Raw genomic sequence first — 16821 nt, 5'->3', positions numbered from 1 at the left:
TCCATGGTCACCTTGCAGGCCAAGTCATCAAGAAAGCTGCAAACCTTGTAAGCATACTTCCTATCAAAGGCAATCATTGTCCTCTCTGAGCCTTCCTTACTACAACAGGTTCCCTTTAGATCTAAGTGCATACTGCATGCATTCAACCTTCTAATATAACAAGAAACCATCAACCTGATTGATGCCACAAATATTGGTTGGTTCACCAGCGGGGTCCTTGCCTGACAAACTCTTTCACATCAATCCTTCTTGAGTTCTCTGCTGCCGTTCAGGTGAGAGAGAGGTCATCAATTTCTCCCCAGACCTTCAACTGGTCAATTCCCATGTGACCTGAAAGCAATATATAATACATCTATCCTAGAGTAACACAGACTCAAGGGTAATCCCGCTAAATTACAGTAAAATTTAGCGGCGGTCAGAGAATCTGCTCTGCCCGCGGGGTGTGCGGAGATTTGCCTACTCCGCATTCTGCAGAGAACACGGAGTAGGCAAATCTCCGCACAGTCCGAAGTGGAGCGGAGTTGACCAGCCCCGCCTCCACTCCCCCCCAGTAAGAATTAATTAAAAAGACATTAAAGGTAAAAGAATAAAGACTTACCTTGACTGCGACATCCCCGGACTAGTGTCCTCCTCTTCCTTGCTGTCTCAGGGTGATCTGCGCACACGCGCGCACCTGCTCATGTGCATTCCTTGCGAGAAATACGCATGCGCAGGATCGCGTACATGCGCAAATCACCCTGGGAAGGCGAGGAAGAGGACGGCAGCACAGGGACACCACAGTCAAGGTAAGTCTCTATTCTTTTACCTTTAGTGTCTTTTTAATTAATTCTTACTGGGGGGTGGAGACGGGTGGCGGAGCGGAGTTCCACGGAGTTGGTTTCCAACTCTGTGAACCTCCTCGTAGTCCCGCTCCACCAGCTCCGCCCAGGGTTAGTACATTCGCAATGGAGCCCTTCTTGGGTAAACTCATTGAAAAGGCTCCTTTTGTCCAGATACAAACATTCATCCAACAAAACAAACCACAGTCAGAAAGACAAAACGGATTCAGACGAGGAAGAAGCCCGGAGACAGCCCTCTCCACTGTTTATGTTGGGCTTCCGTTTCACAAAATTTACGAGTGAAGTGGTTCAGGCAGCTGCCGTCCACAATTTTAGAACGGAACCTCATAGCGACTTCAAGTGAGCAAAAGTATATAACATTAATGGGGTGCAAAAGGGATGTAAAAGAACACCTGTTAACAACAGAAGTGCTCCATGAAAAATAAATTGTTATCATCATTGATGGTCCTGTGGATCTATGACAATATTCAAGATAATTGATGAGAGGATGAAACCCTGTCCCACACCAGGGGTCATGGGGCAGGGAGAAGCTGGATGTCTTCTCCTGTATAAATTGTTTCAAAAAATTAAAAGTAAGATTTTGTCCTGCATGTAGGGGGTTTGTACTGCTGCTACATGTGCTGTGACTGCGGCTGCGTGAGTAAAACATGCACTAAGGGTGCTTTCACTGTATCTGGTCTATGTGAGGGAAGCTTCCGCTGTTGCGTTCTCAATGGTACCTCTCCTGGGTGGAGGGAAGCATGCACTGCTACCTGCATGGTGCCAGTCTTGTTTGGAGAGAAGCTTGCACTGCTACCTGCATGGTGCCAGTCTTGTTTGGAGAGAAGCTTGCACTGCTACCTGCATGGTGCCAGTCTTGTTTGGAGAGAAGCTTGCACTGCTACCTGCATGGTGCCAGTCCTGTTTGGAGAGAAGCTTGCACTGCTACCTGCATGGTGCCAGTCCTGTTTGGAGAGAAGCTTGCACTGCCACATGCATGGTTTCTGTCCTGTGTCTATGGAAACGCGCGTGAAAGTCCATCTATCCACCTATAGCCCCACCTCTCACACAGTCTCTTCCAAATAGGTAGAGCAAATTGCTGGCCCTGGATTGTGATTGGTTCAGTGTGTTGTGTAGCCAATGTTTGAAGGGTGTTCACTATTTCTTTTATTCTTCATGCGCCATCAGGCCAGAGTACCGAGGACGAACGATAATCGGTTATGAAAGTAGATGGGGAATAACCCGTTTAAAAAATTAGGGTTGCCCAGTATTTTTTATGTTAGTGGACCAAGTTTCGACGTGGATTGCTGGAGCATCAAGCGCTATATGCAACCTGGGACCAGCATCCAAATGCTTTAAATAAAAAAGATAAAGGCACGCAAGCAGCTTGTGTGTCGCTGCTCGTTCCCACTGCAATACTCCATGGGAGTTGCCTTCTGAGAAAAAGGCGGGACATGCACCAAGCATTAGCCATTTGCAGACTACCATTTTTGAATGGCACAGACAGAAGCCAATCCAAAGCAGTGGGAGGAGTCAGACTCCACAAAGTACATACAAGAGATTGCCTAACAGCGCAAGCGCTGTAGGCTTGACCTAAAATGGGTGCACTAATCCTACAAACTCAGATAATCGATCTATATCCATTTAAAGATGTAGGTAAAAGGCCATATGGAAAACAGGGGTAGATCACAACTAGGAGATTCAACTATGATAAAAGAGATGGATGTGCTGAAAAGGTTTCTGAAGGGTTCTGAAAAGAGGGAACATGGTCACATCTCTGCACTGAACTTATCAGATGTATCTGTTGCGTTGGACACTCTAAATCATGATTTGGAGTTACGTGTTTAGCAGACCAAAATGTAGGCTCCAAGGAGCCATTAGGAACTGGATTGAGTTTCTTTTTCAGGAGCAAGAGGCAAAGCAGGACATTTTCTGGTAGCACCTGTCTTGTCTAGAGTGTTCTGCAAGAATCGCCCTTCTGGTCTACCTCCTCCATACACCCGCGTTTGGCAGTCAGTTCTCGGGTCTAAGGTCCAAGGTCTTTAGTGTCAGACACTGATAGATCTAATCCTCATCTCAAGCATTGGCACCGACAGTGACGTACCCACAGGCGGTTGTGGGCGCAGCCCACCCGGCTGATATCGGTGGTGGGTGATCACATCACTGAACATGCCCACGTTCAATGAGTTTGTGCAGCCTCTCGCCTTGCCTCACTCCTCTATGGCTGACCCATGTGAAAGGCTGTTGCATGCATCAGTCACATCTAACCATGTGAAGGCTCCAGAACCAGCAGTGAAAGTTAGGAACCTTTCTGATGGTAATTTGTTGGTAACCCAAGCACATCTGGTGCTAAAGATGCTGCCGTACCTTTAGAGCCGAGTGCTTTCAATACTGGTCTTATCGAGCGTGAGGCCCAACATCTGGCTTAATTTAAAAACTGTTATTTCTGTGTTATTTTATTGCTGTTCCATTGATGACCTATTTCAGGATAAGCTGAGGGGTACCCAAGAGTGTTGTGACGCCCATTGCTAGATAAACAAAAGTGATCATGATTCACAAACTGTGAAGGCTCCGGCGGATTTCACGACCAAAAAATGATTGGATGTTTGAAGCCCTGCTAACACAAGTCTTGCAGTCACCTGTACCCCCCCAAGGCTATTGGGGCAAGTGGACAAAAGCACCTCATGGCAACCCATTATATTAAAAAAAACAGTTTTAGAGATGAAATGAAGGCAATGGAGCAATCAACCCGTTGATTTAAGATTACTGACAAAATAGTTTTTACCTTTGCCGCTTTGCACTTTTACCAGAGTTAGTTTTTCAGATGATATAAATAGAGACCATATTAGTTTGTTTACAGGTTTTACATCTTTTTAGATTATGTTTGTTTTTTGTTACAGAATGTTTTATCACCATTTGTCTCACATGTTGTACCTTCATTACTTTGCCTTCACTATATCACCTTCAATGGGCCATTACATCACCTCAAAAAAGTTAGTTAGGGGAATTCAATAAAAAAAGTAGGATAAAATAAATAAATGAAATAAATACAAAATAAGTGGGAGGATTCTCCAGCATAAACGATTCATTGCTCCGTGATGTAGTAGTGACGATGTAGAGGCAAACAGTGCGGTACAAGCAAATTTATGGTTAACTAATGATGATTAAGACTGGTAATTTATTATGTGGAATTCTGTTAATTACCTGCGTTTGCTGTGGAGGGGCCTTAGTGCAGCCACCCCCTCCTTGGAGTCAGTCTGGTGGGTGCCATAGGGCCTCTTTCGTCTCCTGCTCACTGGTAGGTTTACTTCAGCAGCCTCTGGAGCCCACTCTATGCTACACGAGGTGGTCGCTAAGCCTTGGCAAGAAGAATCTAATGGGATGGGCTGCCTATCACTACTCTTTTGGGATGCGTGCTGCCGGAGCTACGCTTCTCCTCACCGGCCAGTCCTCTGGTGGGCATCATGCCTTCGGTGGGAGACGTAAAGTCCAGGACCCACCATCCGTTTGCTCCATAGGAGGTCTCTAGCAGGAAAGACTTTTGGTCCAAAAGGGTCTTGGCCAGAATGAACATTGATACCCACAACAAACCCAAGTCATACTCTGCTGTGTTCCACTCCACCGCTACTTATGCTGTCCTTGTGTTCGATAAACATTTATACATCTAAGGCTTCCCTAAAACCACTCACAGCCAAGGGTTACCAAGACCTGAACTAATCCCCCAAATTGTAACTCTGGTATCATGCTTTCTTCCAGTGGGCAACATTTCATACTTTTCAATAAATGCACAGATTCGAAAGAAAAGGAACAAAAATAAATATTTTGGTTTTATACGGGACCATTTCATAGCAAAAACTGAGAAATCTAAAATGAATGCATTTATCTAGTGAAAACAGTTGGGAGTAGGAAGATGTGTTGCGTGTGTGAAGAAGGTCCCTTGGTGGTACCCTGACCGCAGAGGTTATGGGATAGAAAGGCCTTGGGGTATGAACTCACGCTTGCACTTTTGGGTAAAGCGATACAAAAGGGGATGATGGACGGAGCGTTTGAGCAAATCAAACACTCACCCCCAGTCAACTGATCTGGGTTTAATCCATCACCGTTCTTTAGCTCACTCCGCCACCCCACTTTGGTTAGGTAGTGGACACATTGGTGGGAAGTGTGAGATGCAGTCTGTAGAACCAACACAAAGCCAGGAAGTCGCAATATTGCGGGGTAAGTCCTTATACACTTTAATAAATTAGAAGAAGGACTGAAAGCACTGAATGATTGTGAAAGGCGATCTCTGTGGGCTGGCCACCTTGCTTGGGAATGACTGGAATGGGGTGCACTTGAAGGATAATTTGGATATTCTTGAATGCATCAAGGACAACTTGAAGCCTTGCAACAACCTGCACACAGAAGGACCACCCGTCCTAATGCTTCTGTTCAGCTTACATGAGATGTTGTGGCCTAGTGCTAAGCTCTGACTTTGACTTTGGAATTGGGGGAGTGAGGTCAGAGTGGACTGGTGGCGGGGTGGTGGGGGCGTTGAGAGAGAAGTTGGGGTGGGGCCCTGAGTTCGAAACCCAACCCAGACACTTAACTAACAAGCATTGGGAATGCCAATAGGTCTGCCTTTAAATGAATGCTGTATTGTAATGTGAAGCAATGGCACTGGAATGGGTGTACAAATACATGTGTGGAAAACAGAATTGTAGAATAATATTGGTGTAGGTTAAAGGATCAGGTAACGCTTGCATTGTCAAGCCAGACCTAAAAATCCATGTATATTAATGACTGCTCTCCTCTCATCTGGGCATTACCCAGAGGAAAATGTAATTAATTATTTAGTTATCTAAAACAAGTTAATAGCATTACAATGCCATGTGTGTGCCCCTGAAAGTTCATCTTCTGGCAGCTGGATAAATAAACCAAATGATCACAGCTGTGTGGAAATCAAGTCATTTTTGTGGAAGCCCACAACTTCTGCCCAATCAAAACATGTACTCCTGGCTCCCAACATGTGGGTGGAGCACAAGGCCCTCTCTAGTGATGCTCACATAATTGTCTGGCAAAAGCTATGCTGTCAAGCCAGACCATAACAAACATGTGATTCTCACCAAATCACAATGTCTTTTAGGTGGAAAGTGTAAGCAGGTGAATTGTAAGTCAAAATATATGAAAGATATGATTCTGAAGTCTCTCAGCACACCCCATAATGTAGAGAGCCCTGTTGTTACATTTGTGTTTTGTAAATACAATACATACGCTATCTGCAGAGTGTTTGGGAAAGTGTTCAACACCCTTGCTCATAGACAAAGAAAAATGTGTCCCTCTTACCTAAGGGAGCAAGTGTATTAATCACACATCTGTATCGTCCCACCTAACATACGGGAGCGGATATGTGGCAATGCAGTCATTGGTTATTCCCCGTAGTTGCACAATCTTTGGAGATTGGCAGAATTATTTCCTTTCACAGAACAACATGAAGGTAGCTAGCATTAGTGCAGCAGGTGCAGCGGCACCAAAACTCAGGGGCTTAAATGTCTCACTTTTCGCCAATTATGAATATCATTTACTTCCCTTGGGGGACATGAAGACACATTTTCATACTCGCATTAGGGCCAGTGGCACCCTTCCTACATCACTGTGGAGCAGTCACATGCCCCATTCTAATGGATATGCAAAGTGGGGAAAATAGCTGTTAGGTAAGTGTATTAGTTGAATGTTAGTGTGGATGTCATTGATTCCTAATACAGTCTTTAGCAGACTTGTAATAATGTATGCATTATTTTCCACATGAAATAGTGCTTTTACATTTAAACCCGTGCTGTTCACGACCAACATGTCAAACTAACAGTGAGAAATACAATATGGCAACATGGCTCACAATAAAAATTAAAATATATTGAGTCAGGTCCTTTCGATAATTAGCTCCTACAAAGTGAAATTGGCTCGCTTTTACCAACAGACAAATATATAACCATCAATCATTTACAAAGGCTATCAAAACTAGGAGTGGGTGAATAATTCCACTCCACTGGAGGGGTTTGCGTGTTTTGCCCACTTCGCATTCTTCTTGGAACACAGACTTTTGGCAAAACATCACCAAACACCGAGTGGCTGAGTTTTCTCTCACACGTGGCTCGCCGGCATTAAGTTGGTGACCGCAAGTGAAAACTTGCGTCCCCTAGCATGATTTTCAGGCCCTAGAATGCCTCCTGGCAAGATTTCTCAAATGGGCCGTCACGGCAGGCCCCGACCGTTCATGTTGAGGAAGCTGCCACTCGAGTAGAAAATCAACTTGAGTGGCAGAGAGAAGCAGCACCCTCTGGCTCGCTGCATGGTGCCATTCATGCTGATTTCACAGCACGGAACAAGCTCCCGGTGCTAAAAATCAGCGCAAGCAGAACAATGTGCTGAATTCGCCAGCTCGTGGAACTCTGCGGAATCCTGTAGAGTTTTTATGTAACTTTGTGGAATTCCATGGAGTGAAACTCTGCGAGTTCCGTCCAGCCCTAAAAACTCATCTGTTTAATTCAAAGGGTTACCATAGCCTCCCTAAGCCTTGGTCAATCTCTACTAGAGTATTTTCAGGTTATCACCGAGAGACCACCGGGAGGTCAATGTGCCCTTTATAAATATGAATGGTAGATGTGTGTGGTGTGTCTGAACACTGAGGCCATCTTCTTACATTTTGAATACTCCTGGTTTAGCATGGCACAGGGTGGAGGATGAAGACCACTCCTCCAGACAGTGGAAGCGTAATGCCTTCATTCCTGTGGCACTCCTCCAGACAGTGGAAGCGTAATGCCTTCATTCCTGTGGCACTCCTCCAGACAGTGGAAGCGTAATGCCTTCATTCCTGTGGCACTCCTCCAGACAGTGGAAGCGTAATGCCTTCCTTCCTGTGGCACTCCTCCAGACAGTGGAAGCGTAATGCCTTCATTCCTGTGGCACTCCTCCAGACAGTGGAAGCGTAATGCCTTCATTCCTGTGGCACTCCTCCAGACAGTGGAAGCGTAATGCCTTCATTCCTGTGGCACTCCTCCAGACAGTGGAAGCGTAATGCCTTCATTCCTGTGGCACTCCTCCAGACAGTGGAAGCGAAATGCCTTCATTCCTGTGGCACTCCTCCAGACAGTGGAAGCGTAATGCCTTAATTCCTGTGGCACTCCTCCAGACAGTGGAAGCGTAATGCCTTCATTCCTGTGGCACTCCTCCAGACAGTGGAAGCGTAATGCCTTCATTCCTGTGGCACTCCTCCAGACAGTGGAAGCGTAATGCCTTCATTCCTGTGGCACTCCTCCAGACAGTGGAAGCGTAATGCCTTCATTCCTGTGGCACTCTTCCAGACAGTGGAAGCGAAATGCCTTCATTCCTGTGGCACTCCTCCAGACAGTGGAAGCGTAATGCCTTCATTCCTGTGGCACTCCTCCAGACAGTGGAAGCGTAATGCCTTCATTCCTGTGGCACTCCTCCAGACAGTGGAAGCGTAATGCCTTCATTCCTGTGGCTGGGAGGGTGGAGATTAAGACTCTGCAGTGATGGAGACCCGACTACCTTTAGAAGTTCAATGAAGGCCTATTTAAAAAATAACTTCGGATTAGTCCTTCCTGAGCACTGTCATTGAGAACATGTAAGGGTAGGACTGCAGCTCATGAAACAAATCCTGTAGAGTTTTTATGTAACTTTGTGGAATTCCATGGAGTGAAACTCTGCGAGTTCCGTCCAGCCCTAAAAACTCATCTGTTTAATTCAAAGGGTTGCCATAGCCTCCCTAAGCCTTGGTCAATCTCTACTAGAGTATTTTCAGGTTATCACCGAGAGACCACCGGGAGGTCAATGTGCCCTTTATAAATATGAATGGTAGATGTGTGTGGTGTGTCTGAACACTGAGGCCATCTTCTTACATTTTGAATACTCCTGGTTTAGCATGGCACAGGGTGGAGGATGAAGACCACTCCTCCAGACAGTGGAAGCGTAATGCCTTCATTCCTGTGGCACTCCTCCAGACAGTGGAAGCGTAATGCCTTCATTCCTGTGGCACTCCTCCAGACAGTGGAAGCGTAATGCCTTCTTCCTGTGGCACTCTTCCAGACAGTGGAAGCGTAATGCCTTCCTTCCTGTGGCACTCCTCCAGACAGTGGAAGCGTAATGCCTTCATTCCTGTGGCACTCCTCCAGACAGTGGAAGCGTAATGCCTTCATTCCTGTGGCACTCCTCCAGACAGTGGAAGCGTAATGCCTTCTTCCTGTGGCACTCTTCCAGACAGTGGAAGCGTAATGCCTTCATTCCTGTGGCACTCCTCCAGACAGTGGAAGCGTAATGCCTTCATTCCTGTGGCACTCCTCCAGACAGTGGAAGCGTAATGCCTTCATTCCTGTGGCACTCCTCCAGACAGTGGAAGCGTAATGCCTTCATTCCTGTGGCACTCCTCCAGACAGTGGAAGCGTAATGCCTTCTTCCTGTGGCACTCTTCCAGACAGTGGAAGCGTAATGCCTTCATTCCTGTGGCACTCCTCCAGACAGTGGAAGCGTAATGCCTTCATTCCTGTGGCACTCCTCCAGACAGTGGAAGCGTAATGCCTTCATTCCTGTGGCACTCCTCCAGACAGTGGAAGCGTAATGCCTTCATTCCTGTGGCACTCCTCCAGACAGTGGAAGCGTAATGCCTTCATTCCTGTGGCACTCCTCCAGACAGTGGAAGCCTAATGCCTTCATTCCTGTGGCACTCTTCCAGACAGTGGAAGTGTAATGCCTTCATTCCTGTGGCAATCCTCCAGACAGTGGAAGCGTAATGCCTTCATTCCTGTGGCACTCCTCCAGACAGTGGAAGCGTAATGCCTTCATTCCTGTGGCACTCCTCCAGACAGTGGAAGCGTAATGCCTTCAGTCCTGTGGCACTCCTCCAGACAGTGGAAGCGTAATACCTTCATTCCTGTGGCACTCCTCCAGACAGTGGAAGCCTAATGCCTTCATTCCTGTGGCACTCCTCCAGACAGTGGAAGCGTAATGCCTTCATTCCTGTGGCACTCTTCCAGACAGTGGAAGCGTAATGCCTTCATTCCTGTGGCACTCCTCCAGACAGTGGAAGCGTAATGCCTTCATTCCTGTGGCACTCTTCCAGACAGTGGAAGCGTAATGCCTTCATTCCTGTGGCACTCCTCCAGACAGTGGAAGCGTAATGCCTTCATTCCTGTGGCACTCCTCCAGACAGTGGAAGCCTAATGCCTTCATTCCTGTGGCACTCCTCCAGACAGTGGAAGCGTAATGCCTTCATTCCTGTGGCACTCTTCCAGACAGTGGAAGCGTAATGCCTTCATTCCTGTGGCACTCCTCCAGACAGTGGAAGCCTAATGCCTTCATTCCTGTGGCACTCCTCCAGACAGTGGAAGCGTAATGCCTTCATTCCTGTGGCACTCTTCCAGACAGTGGAAGCGTAATGCCTTCATTCCTGTGGCACTCCTCCAGACAGTGGAAGCGTAATGCCTTCATTCCTGTGGCACTCTTCCAGACAGTGGAAGCGTAATGCCTTCATTCCTGTGGCACTCCTCCAGACAGTGGAAGCGTAATGCCTTCTTCCTGTGGCACTCTTCCAGACAGTGGAAGCGTAATGCCTTCATTCCTGTGGCACTCCTCCAGACAGTGGAAGCGTAATGCCTTCATTCCTGTGGCTGGGAGGGTGGAGATCAAGACACTGCAGTGATGGAGACCCGACTACCTTTAGAAGTTCAATGAAGGCCTATTTAAAAAATAACTTCGGATTAGTCCTTCCTGAGCACTGTCATTGAGAAAATGTAAGGTTGGGGATAGGATTGCAGCTTCAGTTGTTCAAGGCCAGGTAATTTCTAGGCCTGCCCTTTTGTCTTTCCCTAATTACTGCTTCGGGAAAGCTGATGGCAACCAAATTCAGAGATCTCACACTTCATCATGCCCTTGCCTGCGATACTCCATCTTAGGGTCAGTTCCATTACTATCTGCTGTGAGAAGCATCACTTTGCACAAAGGCTGTGTCTCAGGAGCAGCCTGGAGATGACACATGAGTGAGAACAGACACAAACTGGCTCTGAAGCCTCAGCCAGCCATATCACAACCTATGTCTGGAAGAGGGGTGTACATGTGGGGTCCAAACCACCAACCTATGTTCCAGCCCCACATTCCTTTTGAAGAAGGAAGTGAGTACTCCACAGAGTACTCAAAGAGCCACTGTGCCAACAGGCCTGGTGTCAGCCAGCTTCCCAGAAGTGAGGGGAGTTAACCTGAAGTATGCACTTTCTGCTGGTGGAGCAACTGGGTCTGTCTAAAGTGCCTAGAAGCTTGTCTAGCTGTGGAGCAGCTGAGAGTCTGCCTAAAGGGCCTAGAAGCGTGTCTACCTGCTGATAGTGGGAAGGAGTGTGCCTGATTCTGCAGGAGGAGAGGCTGACATGGAAGGAGAACCATGCATGTTCTCAATGTGTGTGGTACCCAGAAAACTGTCTGTTCCATAGAGTAAACCCAAAAGTGAGACGTGCCATGAAGGGAATTCGCTGGTCTCTCTGCATCATTCCCATTTGAGCTGCACTAAGACAGAAAAAGATCAAGTATTACCATGATGCTTGGCAGTCCACTGAGGATTGGACAAACTGGTGCTGCCAATGCCAATGTCGGAGAGATGGAAGCTGTGTCATTGCTAAAGCAGGAAGACCTGATTGACCTGGAGGCTGCAACTGCTGAGTCTAAATCCTTGTCTACAGCTTGCTAGGAAGGCTGTCTTTACTGAAGATGAGGGTTACTGCATAGATCTACCTCACTAATCTCATCCCCTTGAACACTATTCAGAAGTAAAGCTGTCACCAGGACCCCCACAGAAGCAAACCTGCTGCTGGGAGGGTGGGAGCAGGAACCACATCTGCTTCCTAGGACCAGAGACTAGCAGAGATGAGTCTGCCATGCACACTTGAGGATTTTTGCACATTTGACCAGTGACAGTAAGTAATGCTTCTGCATCTGTCCCTAAATGATGCCTAAACCATTGCACTATAGATACAGGATCCTGACCCTAGCAGGGAGGGAGATGGAAAGGGTGGCGAGGGTATAGCGTATCGTGGCTAAACACGATTTAGATCATAACCCTGTGTTACATTCCATTGATTTGTGTAATATTGAGTTTTTCTGTGAGATTAATGTACTTTCTTTCGAATAAATGATTAGTACTGGGCTGGACAACATGTTATCGTATCTGCTGGTTGGCTGTTGAGTTCTGAGATATTGTCTCCAACGCTACCTCCTTATAAGGCATTTGATAGCTCATCTACAACACCCTTAGAGTCAAGTGCTGAAGAGGTGTACTTGCCCAGCTCACATAAATATGGTAGGCTGGACCCCATGACACTCTTGGCAAACAACCTCAACCACCATGGTTGGGTCACAATGACCACCGTCTGCCCATGTCCCCACCCAAACAGGGTCTGATACATGTACTTACTAAAATATCTAAAAATGTGTGTACATTGTACTACCGCGCATATTGCACAATTCGCCAGAAAATACAAAAGATTCCTCTGTCTAAAGGTGGTGACACCCTTTCCATGGACAATGATACTGATGTATCTTGCTACATAACCCAGGAGGGAAAAGCAGTAATGGACGCACAGTTTGAGAAAGCATGTCTCAGGATATGTATGTTTCCATTACCAGCAGTGTATCTATAAAGTGTTAAAGGTGTGTTTGAATAAATTTCATCTGAGGCAACCAGGCCAATTTGTTCCTTGCACAAAGTATTACAATTGTACAAAGAATTATTTAAAGAAAACATAGTGGTAGTTACACTCTGCACCTAGAGGTAAAAGTTGGCCACAGAAAGAAGACAGACTTAGCTGCGTGTCCTCTTCATAGCAGGTTGTACTGTAAGATCCAGAAATTCGACTACATGGCTAAATTAATATTCAGGAAGGAATGTAAACATTGATTTTGCTTATGCCTGTACATACAGAAGAACTGAGAGGTCGAGCGGATGGCACTCATCGATGCCCAGATGTGTCATGGCTGAACTGGCTCCTAATATGAATGAATAACGATTCTTAATGCACAAAGTCTGCCCTTAGGAACCTTTGGTGTGTTGCAGGGAGTGGCAAGCAATTAGTAGCACCCTTGGTCTTGATCTTAATTTGTGAAAGATAAAGTGCAGCAGCCCAAAGTGTTGCTCAGAAGTGCGTGGTTGGTGCTACTGAGTAGCGGCGTGCCGAGTATCAAGGCTGCACAGTTTTGATTCTGCCTGATCCCTCTTTGATCAACCACCAGACACTTCCTGCCCCTTTTTAGGTCTCGCCTACGACGAACGCGCTGAAAGCGCGTTCTCGCAAGCGAGAACTATAGTCGTCGTCTCAGCAGTCTGAGACCGACGAAGGGAGACAAGACCTGGCCGCGCGCAGCGTTTCCCCATAGGATATTTTAATATTTAAACAACTTAACGTTGGCGAGTGATGAAAAACTCTGCTCTGTGTAGAGTTAACTACACTATGCGGAGTGGGAAAAACTTCGGAGCGGAATTCCATGCCCAGGCTAAGTACATGTACCTTGCTGAGATGGATAGATGGATAGATGGATAGATAGATAGATAGATAGATAGATAGATAGATAGATAGATAGATAGATAGATAGATAGATAGATAGATAGATAGATAGATAGATAGATAGATAGATAGATAGATAGATAGATAGATAGATAGATGCTGAATTGAGAATAGTAAAGCTGTAATTGTTTTCTAGTTGTTTTGGTCCTCGATATTTCGGCCACAATATTTTGAAGCCACTGTTAAGGTGGAGGACCCATGCCACTCATTCAGATGTCAAACGTGCCCCTCTGAAGCACAGCAAACTACTTGTTTACAGCGACTTTGGAAGAACAGAAGGTTGAGCTGAGCGCAATAGGCTGGAAATTGTGCGCTGCTAGTCACATAAAGATTTCTGCAGCATGTACATTAATCCACTGAGCTAACTCACCGGCTGATCTGCTGCGATCACACCAAAAATAAATACAAAAGCTGTTCGGGGTCAGGTGTCAAAGAGGAGATCCTGTTTCGAGGAGAATACGTTATGAATTCCCACATGCATTTACTCAACACCTTTCAACTTTCACTTTGGCTACATTTCAGTCGTGTGTTTCTGAATCTCACACACCCTACAGATTGTGTGTGTTGTTCACGGCACAACCCTAAGGAAAGACGCTTTCAAGGATTGGGCCAAACGTGTAAGTATGCCTTACAACCCAGCCCACTTCTTTATAGATGTTTTCTAACCCTATAAAATAAATATAATGTTTAAAAACCCGTTTGATGTTTTTGATAGCCACGCTCTTGAAGACAGACCTTCCAACATAGCCTAGGGCTACTGGCCCAAGGCCTGGAGGTAAACATTGCATATACCATTAGAATCCCTTTAGTATATGAAACACCCATACATTATTTTTTGCAATATTGAAGTACTGAATGTCTGTGTGCGTTGGCATATAGTACACACACCTGCCCGGCTGCCTAGCAACAGTGTCTGTGTAGGAATGTGGGGTTTGAAGATGATCTGAGTACATAATATGGAGTTTTACGAATCTGAACCACACATTTTCTAATTGCACATAATCACAGTTTGTGCCGCACAAGAGATGACATGCTTTGCTCAAAACTGCACAATTTTAGTTAAGTGACGAAGACGCAAACAGAAACCAGAACTCCAGCCCGCGAGACTGCATCACCTCTCCTGCCCACGTGCTTAGAATAAAAGGCGCGCTCCTTCTATTCCAACTGTATTTCACGTTATTCATAATGGAAATGCTACTTTTACGTCAAACCATCTTGTGCAGGACACAAGATGGCAGTGGTGATACTGACTATGAAACTGGACTCTACTCTCGGCTCCCCAGTTTGACCAGTTGTGTTACCTTTGACACACCATTTCCTCTTCCTGCTGCTCTGTTTCCACATCAGCCTAGATTGGGCGCCCTTTGAAGCGAGCTGGTAAGTACAGCTCCTGAAATAACTGGCTTTTTTCAGCAGAAACTTCCTATGCCCCTTTTCACTGTTTCGCCTTAACCGAGCCCGGCAATGCCAAAAGCAAAAGCCTCGTTGATTATGCTCCAGTTCCTAGGGATGCCCCCGCCTGCTGTGATCACCATGGCAACAGAGATGAAACAGCCTCTCGTTGCTGCGAGTGTCCCTATTAAAATGCAGATCGTCTTATCCTTACCCTGTCCACGAGCACTCCCTGGAATCCGGCCATTACCACAGAAAATAGCAAATAAATAACCCTGGGGAGGATACATGCCGAGATGTCTAAATTGTCGACCGTGGAGATGTGCGTTCCAATCCCAGCTTCCCTCTCCAATCACATTGTGTGATCCTGTGCAAATCACACAATCTTTCTGTGTGGGAGGTTCCCTTTTCTGCCAAAAAGCAATACAAATAAGCTAAAAGCCACGCTAAGTTCTGCATAAAGTGGCCCTTTGCTCTGCCCCCGTGCACAGGCGCCTGCCTTACCGTAGAGCCCCTTCCGGGGTGGGGGGCTTGAAGCAGGTCAGGTCCGCGGCTCTCCCACGTCGCTGGACTGGTCCGTCCTGGCACAGAGGCGAGGAGGCATCAACGCAGGGAGCAGAGACGAGGAATTAGACAGGGAGGAGGGGGGGGGCTCGGAAGACGCCGGGGTCTCCAGTCCGGGAGGCGGGAGGGCTCCTCAGTGCGAGTCGAGCGCTCGCTGCCTCTGGCTTTAAAGTGAGATCTTGCTCTGAAAGCACGCCCCCTGCAGGGGCGGGGGCGAAGAGCACCCCCAGGGAGAAAGGGGGGACCGGCATTCCATGACTGTCGGGCGCGCGGACCCCGCCTGAAACAATGAATGGACGAGCGACCGACCGCACGAATGAATGAATGGATGAACGAACGAACGAACGAATGAACAGAATGAAAGAATGAATGAATGAACCAACAAATGACCGAAAGAATGAATGAATGGATGAACGAACGAACGAACGAATGCATGAATGAATGGATGAACAGATGGAACGAACGAATGAACGAATGAACCAACAAATGACCGAACGAATGAATGAATGGATAAACAGACGGAACGAACGAATGAATGAATGAATGAACGAACGACCGAATGCACCACGAGTGAATGAAAGTGATGTCAGATGCAGTCCCTTTTTCATCTCCACACTTTCAATGTGTGTGCACGCGCTCACAGGTTGTATTGCAAAATACGTCATAAAAACAATAATTGTAGTCAGACTCAGGCCGGCGCCTTATGGGGAGGAAATGCATACTAATGGCTACGTTGAAGACCCAGCTTCAGGAAACCAGCAGGGTTTCACGTGAAGCCTTTCCCACCTTCTTGATCAAAATGTGTGATCTTGGGAAAATCCTTTGCGTCACTGAGGCTTTCTTGTCTTACGATTTACGGGTAATCAGTTTGCTGTGTGTGCTTTCCTTGATAATCGCCACGCAGTGTTGTAATACACCTTTTTTTTTAAGTTAACACGTTTTATTTTTGATTTATTGAAAGTGATAGCGTGGATTTAAAATGATGTTACAAACATTATCACCGCACTGCATCGTAATAGTTATCTTGCATTAAAAATCTTTCACCTACTACATGGACCTGACACTGCATCGTTGGAGGTAAATATATGTACATATAATAAATGTATATCTACTGGACCATGTAGTGGAGGCAATATGTTTGTAGGTCGCTATTAATGACCTCAGTTAGGTCGTCATAGAACAGAACCACGAGCAAGCCTCTGCGTTTATCATTTTTTACAGTGCTAACCAACCAGTGCTGGACACCCCAGCTGCCCTTCGTTGAACCCCAAAAGTATAGAATACGTCCTATAAAAATAGATGTGAGAATAAATAGCACAGACAACGTGTAACGGTGTCACTTTGTCATAGTAAGGGCTGTCACCACCTCATCTTACCTCCTTTGCACTTACAGTTCAAGTACAATCTTTGCAATGTATGTTACATACGCATGCAACATATTTACACTGTAT

The 16821-nt window shown here is 46.3% G+C and overlaps 1 protein-coding gene across 1 annotated transcript in view; it reads right to left on the bottom strand.

Annotated features, from left to right (window-relative positions):
- The window catches only part of ENTPD3 (ectonucleoside triphosphate diphosphohydrolase 3), a 184609-nt gene extending 169153 nt beyond the window's left edge, over positions 1–15456 (bottom strand). The window contains exon 1 of the mRNA XM_078663900.1: positions 15311–15456. The gene's annotated coding sequence lies outside the window, so the exon portion shown is untranslated. The remainder of the gene's footprint in view (positions 1–15310) is intronic.
- Positions 15457–16821: the final 1365 nt, after the last annotated feature.

Source organism: Lissotriton helveticus, chromosome 10 (genome assembly GCF_964261635.1).
Source record: "Lissotriton helveticus chromosome 10, aLisHel1.1, whole genome shotgun sequence".
Taxonomy (NCBI): Eukaryota; Metazoa; Chordata; class Amphibia; order Caudata; family Salamandridae; genus Lissotriton; species Lissotriton helveticus.
Note: the sequence above shows the minus strand (reverse complement) of the source record. Positions and strands in the feature narration are given on the sequence as shown.